We start from the raw sequence: 14,371 nt of genomic DNA, 5'->3' as shown, positions 1-14,371 counted from the left end.
GCTCTCAAGGATTCCATTTTGAATTTGAAAACCTTCAGGTAAAGGTTCAAGGACTTTAGATTCAAGGGTCTTACCGAACCGTCCGGCTTCGGTACCACAAACAGGTTGGAGTAATAACCCCTGCCTCGTTGTGGTATCGGTACTGGGACAATGACATGGGACTGGACCAACTTTTGGATCGCCTGTTGCAACGTAACTTGCGTATCCTCCAAAGCTGGTAAGCTTGATTTGAAAAATCGTTGGGGAGGAGCACCGTCGAACTCCGGCTTGTAGCTCTGAGAAATGAGGTCCCTTACCCAGGTATCCTGGCAGGAGCTTTCCCAGATGTGACTGAAGTGACGTAGTCGGCCTCCCACCTCAAGATGGGATGGGTGGGCACCGTCATGCTGAGGACTTAGTGGAAGCAGAACTGGTGCTCTGTTCCTGAGAACCGGCGGTTGCAGGTCTTTTTGACTTACCACTGGCCCTAGAACGAAATCTGTTAGATTGAAAGGACTGAACAGACGGCCCCGGGTAGAAACGCCTAGCCGGCGGGGCCCCAGAGGGGAGAAACGTGGATTTCCCAGCAGTGACTTTGGAAATCCACATATCCAACTCAACCCCAAAAAGCCATTCCCCTGAAAAAGGGAGGGATTCCACACTGCACTTTGATTCTGCGTCCGCTATCCACGGACGCAACCGCAAAGTCCTGCGCGCTGACACTGCCATGGCAGAAGTCTTAGCATTAATATTCCCCATCTCCTTGAACGAATCACACAGGATGGAGAGGCCCTTCTGAATTTGAGTGGCCTATAAATGAACAGCATGGGTCATCCAGCAACCCGCTATGACTGGCCTTTGCGATACACCTGCTGCCATGTATTTGGCAGCAGGTGTATTTGAGCAAGACTTGAGTGTAGCCTCTATTTTTCTGTCCCCAGGATCTTTTAGAGTAAAGGAGCCCGGGGCAGGCAGCACCGCCTTTTTGGACAGTCGAGAGACTGATACATCAACCCCTGGAGGTTCTTCCCAATATTTCCTACCTTCAGGAGCAATTGGGAAAGTGCGCAAAAATAGAATTTAAATACCTACCGGTAAATCCTTATCTCGTAGTCCGTAGAGGATGCTGGGGTCCATTTAGTACCATGGGGTATAGATGGCTCCACTAGGAGCCACTGGCACTTTAAGAGTTCAATAGTGTGGGCTGGCCCCTCCCTCTATGCTCCTCCTACCAGACTCAGTCTAGAAACTGTGCCCGAGGAGACGGAGATATTTCGAGAGAAGGAAATACACAGATAGTGGTGAGATTCACACCAGCTCATTACAAAAGTAAAGCCAAGCTAACCAACATGAAACGACTCAGCAACGACTGAACCAACAATACTTAACCAAGTAACAATGCAGGAATTTGAAGCAATGTGCGGGCACCCAGCATCCTCTATGGACTACGAGAAAAGGATTTACGTGTAGGTAATTAAAATCCTACTTTCTCTTACGTCCTAGAGGATGCTGGGTTCCATTTATTACCATGGGGATGTACCAAAGCTCCCAGTACGGGAGGGAGAGTGCTGAGGTTCCTGCAGAACAGATTTGCCTCTGAGGACCTAAAGTTTGGTCAAAGTATCGAACTGGTAGAACTTAGCAAAAGTGTTCAACCCTGACCAAGTAGTAGCTCGGCAAAGCTGAAGAGCCGAGACACCCCGGGCAGCCGTCCAGGAAGAACCCACTTTACGGGTAGAGTGGGCCTGAACCGATTTCGGAATCGGCAATCCTGCCGTAGAATAAGCATGCTGAATAGTAAGCCTAATCCAGCGAGAAATTGTCTGCGTAGAAGCAGGACACCCAATCTTGTTGGGATCATAAAGGACAAATAGTGCGTCCGACTTCCTGTGACGAGCAGTTCGCTTCACATATATTTTCAAAGCCCATGCAACATCCAAGGACATTGATGTAAATGAGGTGGCAGTAGCCACAGGCACCACAATAGGCTGGTTGATATGAAAAGCCGATATAACCTATGGAAGAAATTGCTGACACGTCCTGAGCTCAGCTCTATCCTCATGAAAAATCAAGTAGGGGCTCTTGTGCGACAATGCCCCCAATTCAGACACACGTCTTGCAGATGCCAATGCCAACTGACCGCCTTCCAAGCAAGAAACTTCACGTCCACCTCCTGTAAAGGTTCGAACCAATCCGATTGCAGGAACTGCAGCACCACATTAAGATCCCAAGGTGCCGTAGGGGGTACAAAGGGGCGTTGGATGTGCAGAACTCCTTTCAAGAATGTCTGAACCTCAGGGAGAGCAGCCAATTGTTTCTGGAAGAAAATGGATAAGGCCAAAATCTGGACCTTTATGGAGCTCAAGCGTAGGCCCACAGCCACACCCGCTTGCAGAAAGAGAAAGCGTCCTAATTGAAAATCCACCGTTGGAAACCTCTTGGATTCACACCAAGACACATACTTTTTCCAAATCCAATGGTAATGCCTAGACGTCACTCCCTTCCTAGCCCTTCCGAGCTAAGATCTGGCGTTCAATCTCCATGCCGTCAAACGTAGCCGCGGTAAGTCTTGATAGGTGAACGGCCCCTGTTGTAGAAGGTCCTCGCGAAGAGGAAGAGGCCTCAGATCCTCCAGCAGTAATTCCAGAAGATCCGCGTACCAAGCCCGTCTTGGCCAGTCTGGAGCAATTAGGTTCGCCTGAACTCGTTTTTTTTATAAGTTTGAGAATCCTTGGGATGAGAGGAAGAGGAGGGAACACATACACATAATTAAACACCCACAGAGTTACCAGGGCGTCCACCGCCACTGCTCGTGGGTCTCGTGACCTGGAACAGTACTGCGGAAGCTTCCTGTTGAGGCGAGATGCCATCATGTCTATCTGAGGCATGCCCCATCAGCTTATTACCTCTGCGAATACCTCCGGGTGGAGGCCCCATTCTCCTGGATGGAGATCATGTCTGCTGAGGCAGTCCGCTTCCCAGTTGTCAACTCCCAGAATGAAGATCGCTGACAACACCACTGCGTGTTTTTTTGTCCAGAGGAGGATTCTTGTTACCTCTGACATTGCAGCTCTGCTCTTCGTTCCGCCCTGCCTGTTTATGCAGGACACCGCTGTGACGTTGTCCGACTGAACCTGAATGGCTTGATCTTGCAGAAGATGTGCCGCTTGTATAAGGCCGTTGTATAAGGTCGTTATTGGAAGGAGAGATTCCTGACTTGACCACCTTCCTTGGAAGTTTTCACCCTGGGTGACTGCTCCCCAACCTCTGAGACTCGCATCCGTGGTTAGAAGAATCAAATTCTGAATCCTGAACCTGCATCCCTCGAGCAGGTGAGAAGTTTGGAGCCACCAGAGGAGTGAAATTCTGGCTTTTGGCGACAGGCGTATACGCTGGTGCATGTGGAGATGTGATCCTGACCACTTGTTCAGGAGATCCCGCTGGAAGAACAGTGCATGGAATCTTACATACTGTCGAGCCTCATAGGAGGCTCTACAGAAGGCGAATGCACTGATGATCCGATACCCAGGCTGGCCTCAGGACTTCACGGACCATTGATTGGATCATCAATGCTTTCTTCACTGGTAGAAACATCCTCTGCATTTCCGTGTCAAGAATCATCCCCAGGAAGGTCAGTCTCCTTGTCGGCTCCAAATGTGACTTTGGAAGGTTCAGGATCCACCCGTGTTCCCGAAGTAGTTGAGTTGAGAGAGCAATACTCTGCAACAGTCTCTCCCTGGAAGATGCCTTTATCAGTAGATCGTCCAGATATGGAATTATGTTCACTCCCTGCTTGCGGAGGAGGAACATCATCTCTCCCATGACCTTGGTGAACACCCTTGGCACTGTGGAGAGGCCAAATGGTAATGTCTGGAACTGATAGTGACAGTCCAGTAGTGCAAATCAGATAAGCCTGATGAGGCAGCCAGATCGGAAAGTGAAGGTTTGCATCCTTGATATCCAGGGATACCAGGAATTCCCCCTGCTCCAGACCGGAGATCACCGCTCTCAGCGACTCCATCTTGAATTTGAATACCTTTAAGTAGGGGTTCAATGATTTTAGGTTCAATATTGGTCTTACCAAACCCTCCGGTTTCGGAACCACAAACAAGGTGGAGTAATAACCCTTGTGTGTTAGGTGAGGTGGAACCGGAACAATGACATTTGTTCATACCAACTTTTGAATGGCTTCCTGTAGAATAGTACTTTCTGTCATCAAAACTGGTAAGCCTGATTTGAAGAATCTGTGAGGTGGGAGTTCCTGAAACTCCAGTCTGTACCCCATGGCAACAATATCTGTTACCCAGGGGTCTAGGCACGATGATGCCCAGACGTGACTGAAATCTTTTAATCTCGCTCCCACCTGCCCGATCTCCAGGCTGGGAAGTCCACCGTCATGCTGAAGATTTTGAGGAAGCAGAACCTGGTTTCTGTTCCTGGGAACCTGTTGGTGCAGGCTTCTGGATTTTCCCCGACCTCCTCTAAAGAAGGGGCCTTTGGATTTTTTTTTAATTTTGCGGTCCGAAAGGACTGCAGTGGAGGAGTAGGATAAGATTTCCGAGCCGGTGGAGCTGCGGAGGGAAGAAAGGTCAGTTACCCTGACCTGTGAAGGCTAGTTTCTCCACTTTTCTTGGATTCCGTATCCGCAGTCCATTGGCGTAGCCAGAGTCCTCTGCGTGCCGAGACTGCTATGGAAGTAGCCCGTGCATTAAGATGGCCAATGTCCTTCATGGCCTCCACCATGAAACCTGTAGAATCTTGTATGTGACGTAAAAACAAGTCAATGTCACCCCTATTAATAGTATCCAATTCCTCTAGTAATGTGCCTGACCACTTTACTATAGCTTTAGAAATCCACGCACACGCAATAGTGGGCCTTAAAGCCACACCTGTAGCAGTGTATAGTGATTTGAGCGTAGTCTCAATCTTGCGGTCAGCTGGCTCCTTTAAGGCGGTTGAACCGGGGACAGGTAAAACCACCTTTTTAGACAACCTAGATACAGAAGCGTCTACTATAGGTGGGTTTTCCCACTTTTTCCTGTCCTCTTCAGGCAAAGGCAATGAGAATTCTTTTAGGGATCTGGAATTTTTTTCTCTGGGTTTCCCAAAGGGTTTAACTCCCTAGAAGCGAGGAAGGTAAGCGAGTATTTCTTATTTACGGTAAAATAAGAATCCTCTTCCTGCTCAGGTACCGTCTCAGTAATGTGCAAAACATCCCTAATGGCTTCAATCAATAGTTGCACCCCTTTGGCAAGGGATGCATCCCCCTCCTGCATATCCCCATCACCGTCCCCTGTATCAGTGTCAGCTTGCATTATGTGTGCAAGTGTATGCTTTTGTGGGTATGTAGGTGGGGTTTTCGACGAAGTAGTGGAGGCCAAATACTGCAAACCCTCCACAGATTTCCTCAAAAAACTGTCTCTCTTTCTCAGTATGTGTAGAAATCTGGGATATCATTCCCCTTAAAGAATCCACCCATGCGGGTTCGAAAGGCTGAAGGTGTGTACACACGGGTCGATTTTTTCTTCCGATTCTGACTATATAGTCAGAATCGGAAGAAAAGATAGTGCAGATCGCAAGGTGACAGTCACCTTGCGATGCCGATGCGCGGCCCCGCGCGGTCGGCATCGGCCGAAAAAATAGGCTGTGCAGGCAAGTCAATCCTGACTATCTCTATAGAAGAGATAGTCAGGATTGACACTTAGCCAAAATCGCACATAGCCAGCATCGCAAGCACACTCATTATGTGCTTGCGATACTGGCTAAGTGCCGACCCGTTCCCCTGTCGCACGGTGAGAATCGGATAAGTCTGAATCTCACCGTGTGTATGCACCTTAAGAAAGCATATAGCAGTCCTGAGTACATGGATTAGACTCTTCAGGAGAAGATAAACACTCTGCAGCGCAGGACACAGAGTCCATAGACATGGTAATGTGGGATATTCACACAGGAAAATGTCAGATACAGTTTCCCCCAGAGTACCTTCAGAGAGTCACAGAGTATAAGGAGCCAGCCACACTACGCCCCTGTAGGCAGTTATTATGATAAAAGCCCGACACTTACTAACTATCCTTAATAGGGTAGTTAGTACTGATATAACACTTACCCCCCTGCCTATAACACCCTGGTACCAGAGTACTGTTGGAGTGATGTGGAGGGCAGCGCTCCGTCAGCATCCTGTCTGAATGATCTGCAGGGAGAATATGGCACTGGTGAGTGCTGAATCCGTTCTGAGAGGATTCTGAAATGTTAACAGTGGGATTAGTCCGTTAACTAGCGTGACCAGTGTAGGGTTATGCGCTCAAGCACCTACACGTTGCTGAGCTTTCTAGGAACGTAGCCTGTTAGAGCTGCGCCCCAACCCTTGTGCCGCCATACCCGCTGGCGACCCACTAACCAGGATGCTGGCGCTGTACTCACCACTCTTCTATCTTCTGGCTCTGTTAGGGGGTGGTGGCTGTGCTGCGGGAGTGAGCGTTCACCTCGTGGGCTTGCGAACATCACCCTCAGGAGCTCAGTGTCCTGTCATCGGAGTAGAGAACCATTAACTCTCCATTAAATTGGTTCCTACTATCTCTCTCCCCCCCAAATCCCACGAAGCAGGTAGGCTGTAAAACAAAACTTTAAACAAATAAAACTAAGAGAACTCCTAGGAGTTCCCCTAGCTGTGACCAGTTCCTCAGGGCACATTTTCTAAACTGAGTCTGGTAGGAGAGGCATAGAGGGAGGGGCCAGCCCACACTATTAAGAACTCTTAAAGTGCCAGTGGCTCCTAGTGAACCAGTCTATACCCCATGGTACTAAATGGACCCCTGCATCCTCTAGGATATAAGAGAAAACTTCTTTGTCTGCATTTTTCTAGTCTAATTTGAATAAGTTATCTAACTCTGCAGAATCAGAGAAAGCGACATTGGGCTTGTTTTGAGTAAATAAAAACGACTGCTGATGCAGCGTCCTCTAGAGGGAGCTTTAACACGTCCTGTATAGCCAGTATGAGGGGTTCAATACCCTAAGTAGAATCGGATTCCCCACTGACGGGATCCAAGTCCTCTCCATGCTCCTGTATTTCCTCATCTGAGTCAGAGAGAGTAGAGCAGGCACACCACGCTTCTGTGGTGCTGCATGAGAGGGAGGGCTGTGTAACATCTGCCCTTGCAGCTAAATCTGCAACAGCCTGTTGTAGTAGCTGAGTTTTCTGTACATTTGCAGTGAGCTGGGATGACATATCAGACATCAGTTTTAAGAGACCCGAGCCAGGAGGGCTCTTAACCCTCTACTTCAGCCCCTTCACTGATTTGTGAAGATTGGCTACATTGTTCACAAGAAACAGAATCAGATGATACTGGAAAGAATCTAGTGTGACATAAGCTGTGCAGTGTATGTTTACCCATGTTTCACAGTAAGTACAGAAACAGACACTAAGGGGTATATTCAATTAGGGTTGGATCCATTCAGACATGCATTTGTCGGAATGGATCAGACAACCCCTATTCAATCCCATCTCAATTTGACTTAAAAAAAAAAAAAAGTAAAATTGAGACGAGACCTGTGAGCGGAGGAGAGGGGAAGGGGAGACCAGCGGGGACAGCCACGGGCAGACTGAGGAGAGCTGCGCTGCAGAAGGATGTCTCACATCCGCCTGACCTCCCGGCAGCGTCCACCCGGCTCCAGCAAGCGTGACCTCACTTGCTGGAGCCTGGTGGACGCTGCCGTGAGCGGCGCGGCTGAGAGACATCCTGCTGCAGCGCTGCTCTCCCCTATATGCCCACAGCTCTCCCCCTGAAGATCCCTCATCTCAGTTCAATATTATTTTTTTTTTTTTTATGTTGGACCAAACTGGGCCAAATTCGACAGAACTTCCCTCAAAAGTATGTGAATCGGCAGCAATACCGCCGATTCACATACTATTTGACAAGTCAAATTCCCAGACTTATCAAATAAAAACAGCTGGGATTGAATAGGTCGAATCATGATTCAACCTTAAAAAGTCTAAAACTTCCATCTTTTCGACAGATGGCAGTTTTTCGACCATTAGAGGACTCATTGTACAATGGCCCTCATTCCGAGTTGTTCGCTCGGTAAATTTCATCGCATCGCAGCGATTTTCCGCTTAGTGCGCATGCGCAATGTCCGCACTGCGACTGCGCCAAGTAAATTTGCTATGAAGTTAGGATTTTTACTCACAGCTTTTTCTTCGCTCAGGCGATCGTAGTGTGATTGACAGGAAATGGGTGTTTCTGGGCGGAAACAGGCCGTTTTATGGGCGTGTGGGGAAAAACGCTACCGTTTCCGGAAAAAACGCAGGAGTGGCCGGAGAAACGGAGGAGTGTCTGGGCGAACGCTGGGTGTGTTTGTGACGTCAAACCAGGAACGACAAGCACTGAACTGATCGCAGATGCCGAGTAAGTCTGAAGCTACTCAGAAACTGCTACGAGGTGTGTAATCGCAATATTGCGAATACATCGTTCGCAATTTTAAGATGCTAAGATTCACTCCCAGTAGGCGGCGGCTTAGCGTGAGCAACTCTGCTAAAATCGCCTTGCGAGCGAACAACTTGGAATGACCTCCTATAATAAGATTTTACTCACTGGTAAATCTATTTCTCGTAGTCCGTAGTGGATGCTGGGGACTCCATAAGGACCATGGGGAATAGCGGCTCCGCAGGAGACTGGGCACATCTAAAGAAAGCTTTAGGACTACCTGGTGTGCACTGGCTCCTCCCCCTATGACCCTCCTCCAGACCTCAGTTAGGATACTGTGCCCGGAAGAGCTGACACAATAAGGGAGGATTTTGAATCCCGGGTAAGACTCATACCAGCCACACCAATCACACCGTACAACTCGTGATACTATACCCAGTTAACAGTATGAAATATAACTGAGCCTCTAAACAGATGGCTCAACAATAACCCTTTAGTTAACAATAACTATATACAAGTATTGCAGACAATCCGCGCTTGGGATGGGCGCCCAGCATCCACTACGGACTACGAGAAATAGATTTACCGGTGAGTAAAATCTTATTTTCTCTGACGTCCTAAGTGGATGCTGGGGACTCCGTAAGGACCATGGGGATTATGCCAAAGCTCCCAAACGGGCGGGAGAGTGCGGATGACTCTGCAGCACCGAATGAGCAAACTCTAGGTCCTCCTCAGCCAGGGTATCAAACTTGTAGAACTTAGCAAATGTGTTTGACCCCGACCAAGTAGCTGCTCGGCAAAGTTGTAAAGCCGAGACCCCTCGGGCAGCCGCCCAAGAAGAGCCCACCTTCCTTGTGGAATGGGCTTTTACAGATTTAGGATGCGCAGTCCCGCCGCAGAATGCGCAAGCTGAATTGTGCTATAGATCCAGCGAGCAATAGTCTGCTTCGAAGCAGGAGCACCCAACTTGTTTGGTGCATACAGGATAAACAGCGAGTCAGTCTTCCTGACTCCAGCCATCCTGGAAACATATATTTTCAAAGCCCTGACTACATCAAGCAACTTGGAATCCTCCAAGTCACGAGTAGCCGCAGGCACCACAATAGGTTGGTTCAAATGAAAAGATGACACCACCTTCGGCAGAAATTGCGGACGAGTCCGTAATTCTGCCCTGTCCATATGGAAAACCAGATATGGGCTTTTACATGACAAAGCTGACAATTCTGACACACGTCTAGCCGAAGCTAAGGCCAATAGCATGACCACCTTCCACGTGAGATACTTTAGCTCCACAGTCTTAAGTGGCTCAAACCAGTGGGATTTCATGAAACCCAACACCACGTTGAGATCCCAAGGTGCCACTGGTGGCACAAAAGGGGGCTGAATATGCAGCACTCCCTTAACAAACGTTTGAACTTCAGGAAGAGAAGCCAGTTCCTTTTGAAAGAAAATGGATAGGGCCGAAATCTGGACCTTTATGGACCCCAACTTCAGGCCCAGTCACTCCAGACTGTAGGAAGTGCAGGAATCGACCCAGCTGGAATTCCTCTGTAGGGGCCTTCCTGGCCTCACACCAGGCAACATATTTTCGCCATATACGGTGATAGTGTCTTGCTGTCACATCCTTCCTAGCCTTTATCAGCGTAGGAATAACTTCCTCCGGAATGCCTTTTTCCGCTAGGATTCTGCGTTCAACCGCCATGCCGTCAAACGCAGCAAGTCTTGGAACAGACAGGGCCCCTGTTGCAACAGGTCCTGTCTGAGAGGAAGAGGCCACGGGTCCTCTGTGAGCATTTCTTGCAGTTCCGGGTACCAAGTCCTTCTTGGCCAATCCGGAACAATGAGTATTGTTCTCACTCCTCTTTTTCTTACGATTCTCAGCACCTTGGGTATGAGAGGAAGAGGAGGAAACACATAGACCGACTGGAACACCCACGGTGTTACCAGTACGTCCACAGCTATCGCCTGAGGGTCCCTTGACCTGGCGCAATATCTTTTTAGCTTTTTGTTGAGACGGGACGCCATCATGTCCACCTGTGGCAGTTCCCATCGATTTGTAATCTGAGTGAAGACTTCGTGATGAAGTCCCCACTCTCCCAGGTGGAGGTCGTGCCTGCTGAGGAAGTCTGCTTCCCAGTTGTCCACTCCCGGAATGAACACTGCTGACAGTGCTTGCACGTGATTCTCCACCCAACGAAGAATCCTGGTGGCTTCCGCCATCGCCACTCTGCTTCTTGTGCCGCCCTGGCGGTTTACATGAGCCACTGCGGTGATATTGTCTGACTGAATCAGCACCGATTGGTTGCGAAGCAGAGGCTCCGCTTGACTCAGGGCGTTGTATATGGCCCTTAGTTCCAGGATATTTATGTGCAGACAAGCCTCCTGACTTGACCACAATCCTTGGAAGTTTCTTCCCTGAGTGACTGCCCCCCACCCTCGGAGGCTCACATCCGTGGTCACCAGGACCCAGTCCTGTATGCCGAACCTGCGGCCCTCGAGAAGGTGAGCACTCTGTAGCCACCACAGAAGAGACACCCTGGCCCTCGGGGACAGGGTGATCAGCCGATGCATCTGAAGATGCGATCCGGACCACTTGTCCAACAGATCCCACTGAAAGATCCTCGCATGGAACCTGCCAAAGGGAATGGCTTCGTATGATGCCACCATCTTTCCCAGGACTCTCGTGCAGCGATGCACAGACACCTGTTTCGGTCTTAAGAGGTCTCTGACTACTCTTGAGCCTTCTCCGCCGGGAGAAACACCTTCTTCTGGTCCGTGTCCAGAGTCATGCCCAGAAAAGGCAGACGCGTTGTAGGAATCAGCTGCGACTTTGGGATATTCAGAATCCAGCCGTGCTGTTGCAACACTTCCTGAGAGTGTGCTACACTGATTAGCAACTACTCTCTGGACCTCGCCTTTATGAGGAGATCGTCCAAGTATGGGATAATTGTGACTCCTTGCTTTCGAAGGAGCACCATCATTTCTGCCATTACCTTTGTAAATATTCTCGGTGCCGTGGAGAGCCTAAACGGCAACGTCTGGAATTGGTAATGACAGTCCTGTACCACAAATCTGAGGTACTCCTGATGAGGTGGATAAATGGGGACATGCAAGTAAGCATCCTTGATATCCAGAGACACCATAAAATCCCCCTCTTCCAGGCTTGCAATGACCGCTCTGAGCGATTCCATTTTGAACTTGAATCTTTTCAGATAAATGTTCAGGGACTTTAAATTCAATATGGGTCTGACCAAACCGTCCAGTTTCGGTACCACAAACATTGTATCCTCTGCCTTGTTGGAGGGGAACCTTTACCACCACCTGCTGGAGATACCCACTGGTGGCTGAAATTTCGGAGAGGCGCCCCCACCGCTCCTGGCTCCTGTGGAGCCCCAGCGTCATGCGGTGGATTTAGTGGAAGCCGGGGAGGACTTCTGTTCCTGGGAACTAGCTGTATGGTGCAGCTTCTTTCCTCTACCCCTGCCTCTGGCAAGAAAGGACGCACCTCTGACCTTCTTGCTTCTTTGTGATCGAAAGGACTGCATTTAGTAATACGGTGCTTTCTTAGGCTGTGAGGGAATATATGGCAAAAAATTTGACTTCCCAGCCGTAGCTGTGGAAACTAGGTCCGAGAGACCGTCCCCAAACAATGCCTCACCCTTGTAAGGTAACACCTCCATGTGCTTTTTGGAGTCAGCATCACCTGTCCATTGCAGAGTCCACAGGACCCTTCTGGCAGAAATTTACATTGCATTTATTCTAGAGCCCAGTAGGCAAATGTCCCTCTGGGCATCCCTCATATATAGGACAGCGTCTTTTATATGCCCCAGGGTCAGTAAAATGGTATCCTTGTCTAAGGTATCCATTTCCTCAGACAGATTATCTGTCCATGCTGCTACAGCACTACACATCCAGGCCGACACAATTGCCGGCCTCAGTAGAGTACCTGAATGTGTATAAACAGACTTCAGGATACTTTCCTGCTTCCTATCTGCAGGATCCTTTAGGGCGGCCGTATCCTGTGACGGCAGGGCCACCTTCTTAGATAAGCGTGTCAAGAGCTTTATCTACCCTAGGGGAGGATTCCCAGCGCATCCTGGCTGTTGGCGGGAAAGGGTACGCCATAAGTAACCTTTTGGAAATCAGCACTTTATCTGGGGAATCCCACGCCTTCTCACATAATTCATTTAACTCATGTGAAGGGGGAAAAGTCACCTCTTGCTTTTTCTCCCCATACATATAAACACTCTTGTCAGGGACAGGGTTTACCTCTGATATGTGCAATACATCCTTCATTGCTATAATCATGTAGCGGATGGCTTTAGCCATTTTAGGCTGCAATTTTGCATCATCGACACTGAAGTCAGAACCCCGGGTCGATATATCTGTGTCAACAATTTTGGATAGTGGGCGCTTCTGAGACCCTGACAGCCTCTGCGCTGTAGGATCAGGCATGGGCTGAGACCCCGACTGTCCCAAGGAATCAGCTTTATCCAACCTTTTATGCAAGGAGTTTACATTATCATTTAACACCTTCCACATATCCATCCAATCAGGTGTCGGCACGGTCAGCAGAGACACAACATTCATCTGGACTTGCTCTGCCTCCACATAGCCTTCTTTGTCAAACATGTCGACACACAGGTACAGACACACCACACACACACACAGGGGATGCTCTATACGAAGACAGGACCTCCACAAGGCCTTTTGGAGTATGCCAGCACACACCCCAGCGCTATATCACCCAGGAATCACACAGTAACTTAGTGTTTACCCAGTAGCTGCTGTATATATAATTAATGCGCTAAATTTATGTGCGCCCCCTCTCTTTTTACCCTTTCTACCGAGAGTCTGCAGAGGAGAGCCTGGGGCGCTTCCTCTCAGCGGAGCTGTGGAGAGAAAATAGCGCTGGTGAGTGCTGAGGAAGAAGGCCCCGCCCGCTCAGCGGCAGGCTTCTGTCCCACGATTGTGTGTAAAATTAATGGCGGGGGCTCATGCATATAACAGTGTCCAACTGTATATATGCTGCTTTTGCCAGGAGGTACTTAATTGCTGCCCAGGGCGCCCCCCCCCTGCGCCCTGCACTCTACAGTGACCGGAGTGTGTGGGCGCAATGGCGCACAGCTGCAGTGCTGTGCACTACCTCATATGAAGACAGGGATCTTCTGCCGCCGATTTTGACATCTTCTTGCTTCAACCCGCCGGCTTCTGTCTTCTGGCTCTGCGAGGGGGACGGTGGCACGGCTCCGGGAACGGACAACAAGGTTAGGTTCCTGTGTTCAATCCCTCTGGAGCTAATGGTGTCCAGTAGCCTAAGAAGCGCAACCTAGCCGCAGTTAGTAGGTTTGCTTCTCTCCCCTCAGTCCCACGTAGCAGAGAGTCTGTTGCCAGCAGAAGCTCTCTGAAAATAAAAAACCTAACTAAAATACTTTCTTATTAGAGAGCTCTCTAAAATGCACCCAGCTCTGTCCGGGCACATATTCTAACTGAGGTCTGGAGGAGGGGCATAGAGAGAGGAGCCAGTGCACACCAGTAGTACTAATTATTACTTAGAGTGCCCAGTCTCCTGCGGAGCCCGTCTATTCCCCATGGTCCTTATGGAGTCCCCAGCATCCACTAGGACGTTAGAGAAAAAAGCCTTGCAATTCCTGCACTTGATGAAACTGCCGTGAACATCTGATTCAGAAGATTTACTACAGAAGTGTCTAACTGAAGTTGAGCTGCATAGGACATCCACCAAGCTAGAGGAGATAATGGCATAGTGTCCACTACAAACTTGTATGGGGCAAATGATTTCATGGAAGCATGAGAGTTGATGACCTACATAATTTGACGATTATTGGCATGAGTAAATGCTATAGCAGTCTCAATTTCTAAGCCCCCCCCCCCCCCCATATCTAGGATCAAGTAGATTAGGCAGCAAGTGGGCATCTGAGAGTGCAATTTTAGCTCCCTCCTTCACCATCTTT

The sequence above is a fragment of the Pseudophryne corroboree genome, chromosome 9 (genome assembly GCF_028390025.1).
Source record: "Pseudophryne corroboree isolate aPseCor3 chromosome 9, aPseCor3.hap2, whole genome shotgun sequence".
Lineage (NCBI taxonomy): Eukaryota > Metazoa > Chordata > Amphibia > Anura > Myobatrachidae > Pseudophryne > Pseudophryne corroboree.
The sequence above is the reverse complement of the archived record's forward strand: the minus strand, read 5'-3'. Positions refer to the sequence as shown.